The sequence below is a fragment of the Triticum aestivum genome, unplaced genomic scaffold (genome assembly GCF_018294505.1).
Source record: "Triticum aestivum cultivar Chinese Spring unplaced genomic scaffold, IWGSC CS RefSeq v2.1 scaffold45329, whole genome shotgun sequence".
NCBI classification, from domain to species: Eukaryota; Viridiplantae; Streptophyta; class Magnoliopsida; order Poales; family Poaceae; genus Triticum; species Triticum aestivum.
The window spans coordinates 42,182-47,581 of NW_025228288.1; the positions used below are offsets into that span (position 1 = coordinate 42,182).

At 47.6% G+C, this 5,400-nt stretch overlaps 5 non-coding genes and 6 pseudogenes across 5 annotated transcripts; all 11 read left to right on the plus strand.

The window, feature by feature from the left end:
- Positions 1 to 223: 223 nt before the first annotated feature.
- On the plus strand, positions 224 to 342 carry LOC123173924 (5S ribosomal RNA). The gene has a single exon (XR_006486632.1). It is a non-coding gene; the product is annotated as a 5S ribosomal RNA (ribosomal RNA).
- A 371-nt stretch (positions 343 to 713) lies between these two features.
- Positions 714 to 819, plus strand: LOC123173923 (uncharacterized; annotated as a pseudogene).
- Positions 820 to 1,190: 371 nt separating this feature from the next.
- LOC123173939 (uncharacterized) lies at positions 1,191 to 1,296 on the plus strand (annotated as a pseudogene).
- Positions 1,297 to 1,667: 371 nt separating this feature from the next.
- LOC123173880 (5S ribosomal RNA) lies at positions 1,668 to 1,786 on the plus strand. The gene has a single exon (XR_006486594.1). It is a non-coding gene; the product is annotated as a 5S ribosomal RNA (ribosomal RNA).
- Positions 1,787 to 2,158: 372 nt separating this feature from the next.
- LOC123173925 (uncharacterized) lies at positions 2,159 to 2,264 on the plus strand (annotated as a pseudogene).
- A 370-nt stretch (positions 2,265 to 2,634) lies between these two features.
- LOC123173934 (uncharacterized) lies at positions 2,635 to 2,740 on the plus strand (annotated as a pseudogene).
- Positions 2,741 to 3,111: 371 nt separating this feature from the next.
- On the plus strand, positions 3,112 to 3,230 carry LOC123173896 (5S ribosomal RNA). The gene has a single exon (XR_006486609.1). It is a non-coding gene; the product is annotated as a 5S ribosomal RNA (ribosomal RNA).
- Positions 3,231 to 3,600: 370 nt separating this feature from the next.
- On the plus strand, positions 3,601 to 3,719 carry LOC123173874 (5S ribosomal RNA). Its single transcript, XR_006486588.1, has one exon. It is a non-coding gene; the product is annotated as a 5S ribosomal RNA (ribosomal RNA).
- A 370-nt stretch (positions 3,720 to 4,089) lies between these two features.
- On the plus strand, positions 4,090 to 4,195 carry LOC123173926 (uncharacterized; annotated as a pseudogene).
- Positions 4,196 to 4,564: 369 nt separating this feature from the next.
- LOC123173944 (uncharacterized) lies at positions 4,565 to 4,668 on the plus strand (annotated as a pseudogene).
- Positions 4,669 to 5,039: 371 nt separating this feature from the next.
- Positions 5,040 to 5,158, plus strand: LOC123173974 (5S ribosomal RNA). The gene has a single exon (XR_006486657.1). It is a non-coding gene; the product is annotated as a 5S ribosomal RNA (ribosomal RNA).
- The last annotated feature ends 242 nt before the right edge of the window (positions 5,159 to 5,400 follow it).

Genomic DNA, 5,400 nt, shown 5'->3' on the forward strand with positions numbered 1-5,400 from the left:
GTTCTGAAAGGGGTAAAAAAATACGTGTTGCTGCGGTATAGAGGGAGGGGTGCAAACCGTGGTAAACTCGTCTCCGTGTTTGAGGGGGGGGGGGGAGTAAGTAGTGTATATAGGGCATTATCCATTATTAGGCAACGGTTTTAATGGTAGTAAGAATGACAATCATCTTTGCAGTGGACCTGGGAGTGGCAAGCATAAGGGACGAAGGCGGGGCTAACATGTCGGATGCGATCATACCAGCACTAAAGCACCGGATCCTATCAGAACTCCGAAGTTAAGCGTGCTTGGGCGAGAGTAGTACTAGGATGGGTGACCTCCTGGGAAGTCCTCGTGTTGCATTCCCTTTTTTAATTATTTTTTGCGCATCGTGACAAACATATCGCATCTGCGCGATATATATTAACCCCGTTATATTATTTTTGACATTTGCGATATGTTTTAGCTCGCAGCTCATTGGTCACGTGTCTAGAGGCGGCTTTGTGGCGCGAGGAGCGCGTTCTGAAAGGGGTAAAAAATACGTGTTGCTGCGGTATAGAGGGAGGGGTGGAAACCGTGGTAAACTCGTCTCCGTGTTTGAGGGGGGGGAGTAAGTAGTATATGTAGGGCATTATCCATCATTAGGCAACGGTTGTAATGGTAGTAAGAATGACAATCATCTTTGAAGTGGACCTGGGAGTGGCAAGCATAAGGGACGAAGGCGGGGGTAACATGTGGGATGCGATCATAGCAGCACTAAAGCACCGGATCCCATCAGAACTCCGAAGTTAAGCGTGCTTGGGTGAGAGTAGTACTAGGATGGGTGACCTCGTGTTGCATTCCCTTTTTAATTATTTTTTGCGCCTCGTGACAAACATATCGCATGTGCGCGATATATATTAACCCCGTTATATTATTTTTGACATTTGCGATATGTTTTAGCTCGCTGCTCATTGGTCATGCGTCTAGAGCCGGCTTTGTGGCGCGAGGAGCGCGTTCTGAAAGGCGAAAAAAATACGTGTTGCTGCGGTATAGAGGGAGGGGAGCAAACCGTGGTAAACTCGTCTCCGTGTTTGAGGGGGGGGGAGTAAGTAGTGTATATAGGGCATTATCCATTATTAGGCAACGGTTGTAATGGTAGTAAGAATGACAATCATCTTTGCAGTGGACCTGGGAGTGGCAAGCATAAGGGACGAAGGCGGGGGTAACTTGTGGGATGCGATCATAGCAGCACTAAAGCACCGGATCCCATCAGAACTCCGAAGTTAAGCGTGCTTGGGTGAGAGTAGTACTCGGATGGGTGACCTCGTGTTGCATTCCCTTTTTAATTATTTTTTGCGCCTCGTGACAAACATATCGCATGTGCGCGATATATATTAACCCCGTTATATTATTTTTGACATTTGCGATATGTTTTAGCTCGCTGCTCATTGGTCACCCATCTAGAGGCGGCTTTGTGGCGCGAGGAGCGCGTTCTGAAAGGGGTAAAAAAATACGTGTTGCTACGGTATAGAGGGAGGGGTGGAAACCGTGGTAAACTCGTCTCCGTGTTTGAGGGGGGGGAGTAAGTAGTATATATAGGGCATTATCCATTATTAGGCAACGGTTGTAATGGTAGTAAGAATGACAATCATCTTTGCAGTGGACCTGGGAGTGGCAAGCATAAGGGACGAAGGCGGGGGTAACATGTCGGATGCGATCATACCAGCACTAAAGCACCGGATCCCATCAGAACTCCGTAGTTAAGCGTGCTTGGGCGAGAGTAGTATTAGGATGGGTGACCTCCTGGGAAGTCCTCTTGTTGCATTCCCTCTTTAATTATTTTTTGCGGCTCGTGACAAACATAACGCATGTGCGCGATATATATTAACCCCATTATATTATTTTTGACATTTGCGATATGTTTTAGCTCGCAGCAAATTGGTCACGCGTCTAGAGGCGGCTTTGTGGCGCGAGGAGCGCGTTCTGAAAGGGGTAACAAATACGTGTTGCTGCGGTATAGAGGGAGGGGTGGAAACCGTGGTAAACTCGTCTCCCTGTTTGAGGGGGGGGGGAGTAAGTAGTATATATAGGGCATTATCCATTATTAGGCAACGGTTGTAATGGTAGTAAGAATGACAATCATCTTTGCAGTGGACCTGGGAGTGGCAAGCATAAGGGACGAAGGCGGGGGTAACATGTGGGATGCGATCATAGCAGCACTAAAGCACCGGATCCCATCAGAACTCCGAAGTTAAGCGTGCTTGGGTGAGAGTAGTACTAGGATGGGTGACCTCGTGTTGCATTCCCTTTTTAATTATTTTTTGCGCCTCGTGACAAACATATCGCATGTGCGCGATATATATTAACCCCGTTATATTATTTTTGACATTTGCGATATGTTTTAGCTCGCAGCTCATTGGTCACGCGTCTAGAGGCGGCTTTGTGGCGCGAGGAGCGCGTTCTGAAAGGGGTAAAAAATACGTGTTGCTGCGGTATAGAGGGAGGGGTGGAAACCGTGGTAAACTCGTCTCCGTGTTTGAGGGGGGGGAGTAAGTAGTATATATAGGGCATTATCCATCATTAGGCAACGGTTGTAATGGTAGTAAGAATGACAATCATCTTTGCAGTGGACCTGGGAGTGGCAAGCATAAGGGACGAAGGCGGGGGTAACATGTGGGATGCGATCATAGCAGCACTAAAGCACCGGATCCCATCAGAACTCCGAAGTTAAGCGTGCTTGGGTGAGAGAAGTACTAGGATGGGTGACCTCGTGTTGCATTCCCTTTTTAATTATTATTTTTTCCTCGTGACAAACATATCGCATGTGCGCGATATATATTAACCCCGTTATATTATTTTTGACATTTGCGATATGTTTTAGCTCGCTGCTCATTGGTCACGTGTCTAGAGGCGGCTTTGTGGCGCGAGGAGCGCGTTCTGAAAGGGGTAAAAAAATAAGTGTTGCTGCGGTATAGAGGGAGGGGTGGAAACCGTGGTAAACTCGTCCCCGTGTTTGAGGGGGGGGAGTAAGTAGTATATATAGGGCATTATCCATTATTAGGCAACGGTTGTAATGGTAGTAAGAATGACAATCATCTTTGCAGTAGACCTGGGAGTGGCAAGCATAAGGGACGAAGGCGGGGGTAGCATGTCGGATGCGATCATACCAGCACTAGAGCACCGGATCCCATCAGAACTTCGTAGTTAAGCGTGCTTGGGCGAGAGTAGTACTAGGATGGGTGACCTCCTGGCAAGTCCTCGTGTTGCATTCCCTTTTTAATTATTTTTGCGGCTCGTGACAAACATATCGCATGTGCGCGATATATATTAACCCCGTTATATTATTTTTGACATTTGCGATATGTTTTAGCTCGCTGCTCATTGGTCACGCGTCTAGAGGCGGCTTTGTGGCGCGAGGAGCGCGTTCTGAAAGGGGTAAAAAAATACGTGTTGCTGCGGTATAGAGGGAGGGGTGGAAACCGTGGTAAACTCGTCTCCGTGTTTGAGGGGGGGGAGTAAGTAGTATATATAGGGCATTATCCATTATTAGGCAACGGTTGTAATGGTAGTAAGAATGACAATCATCTTTGCAGTGGACCTGGGAGTGGCAAGCATAAGGGACGAAGGCGGGGGTAACATGTCGGATGCGATCATACCAGCACTAAAGCACCGGATCCCATCAGAACTCCGTAGTTAAGCGTGCTTGGGCGAGAGTAGTACTAGGATGGGTGACCTCCTAGCAAGTCCTCGTGTTGCATTCCCTTTTTAATTATTTTTTGCGCCTCGTGACAAACATATCGCATGTGCGCGATATATATTAACCCCGTTATATTATTTTTGACATTTGCGATATGTTTTAGCTCGCAGCTCATTGGTCACGCGTCTAGAGGCGGCTTTGTGGCGCGAGGAGCGCGTTCTGAAAGGGGTAAAAAATACGTGTTGCTGCGGTATAGAGGGAGGGGTGGAAACCGTGGTAAACTCGTCTCCGTGTTTGAGGGGGGGGAGTAAGTAGTATATATAGGGCATTATCCATTATTAGGCAACGGTTGTAATGGTAGTAAGAATGACAATCATCTTTGCAGTGGACCTGGGAGTGGCAAGCATAAGGGACGAAGGCGGGGGTAACATGTGGGATGCGATCATAGCAGCACTAAAGCACCGGATCCCATCAGAACTCCGAAGTTAAGCGTGCTTGGGTGAGAGTAGTACTAGGATGGGTGACCTCGTGTTGCATTCCCTTTTTAATTATTTTTTGCGCCTCGTGACAAACATATCGCATGTGCGCGATATATATTAACCCCATTATATTATTTTTGACATTTGCGATATGTTTTAGCTCGCTGCTCATTGGTCAGGCGTCTAGAGGCGGCTTTGTGGCGCGAGGAGCGCGTTCTGAAAGGGGTAAAAAATACGTGTTGCTGCGGTATAGAGGGAGGGGTGGAAACCGTGGTAAACTCGTCTCCGTGTTTGAGGGGGGGAGTAAGAAGTATATATAGGGCATTATCCATTATTAGGCAACGGTTGTAATGGTAGTAAGAATGGCAATCATCTTTGCAGTGGACCTGGGAGTGGCAAGCATAAGGGACGAAGGCGGGGGTAACATGTTGGATGCGATCATAGCAGCACTAAAGCACCGGATCCCATCAGAACTCCGAAGTTAAGCGTGCTTGGGCGAGAGTTGTACTAGGATGGGTCCTCGTGTTGCATTCCCTTTTTAATTATTTTTTGCGGCTCGTGACAAACATATCCCATGTGAGCGATATATATTAACCCCGTTATATTATTTTTGACATTTGCGATATGTTTTAGCTCGCAGCTCATTGGTCACGCGTCTAAAGGCGGCTTTGTGGCGCGAGGAGCGCGTTCTGAAAGGGGTAAAAAATACGTGTTGCTGCGGTATAGAGGGAGGGGTGGAAACCGTGGTAAACTCGTCTCGGTGTTTGAGGGGGGGGGAGTAAGTAGTATATATAGGGCATTATCCATCATTAGGCAACGGTTGTAATGGTAGTAAGAATGACAATCATCATTGCAGTGGACTTGGGAGTGGCAAGCATAAGGGACGAAGGCGGGGGTAACATGTGGGATGCGATCATAGCAGCACTAAAGCACCGGATCCCATCAGAACTCCGTAGTTAAGCGTGCTTGGGCGAGAGTAGTACTAGGATGGGTGACCTCCTGGGAAGTCCTCGTGTTGCATTCCTTTTTTAATTTTTTTTGCGCGTCGTGACAAACATATCGCATGTGCGCGATATATATTAACCCCGTTATATTATTTTTGACATTTGCGATATGTTTTAGCTCGCTGCTCATTGGTCACGCATCTAGAGGCGGCTTTCTGGCGCGAGGAGCGCGTTCTGAAAGGGGTAAAAAAATACGTGTTGCTGGGGTATAGAGGGAGGGGTGGAAACCGTGGTAAACTCGTCTCCGTGTTTGAGGGGGGGG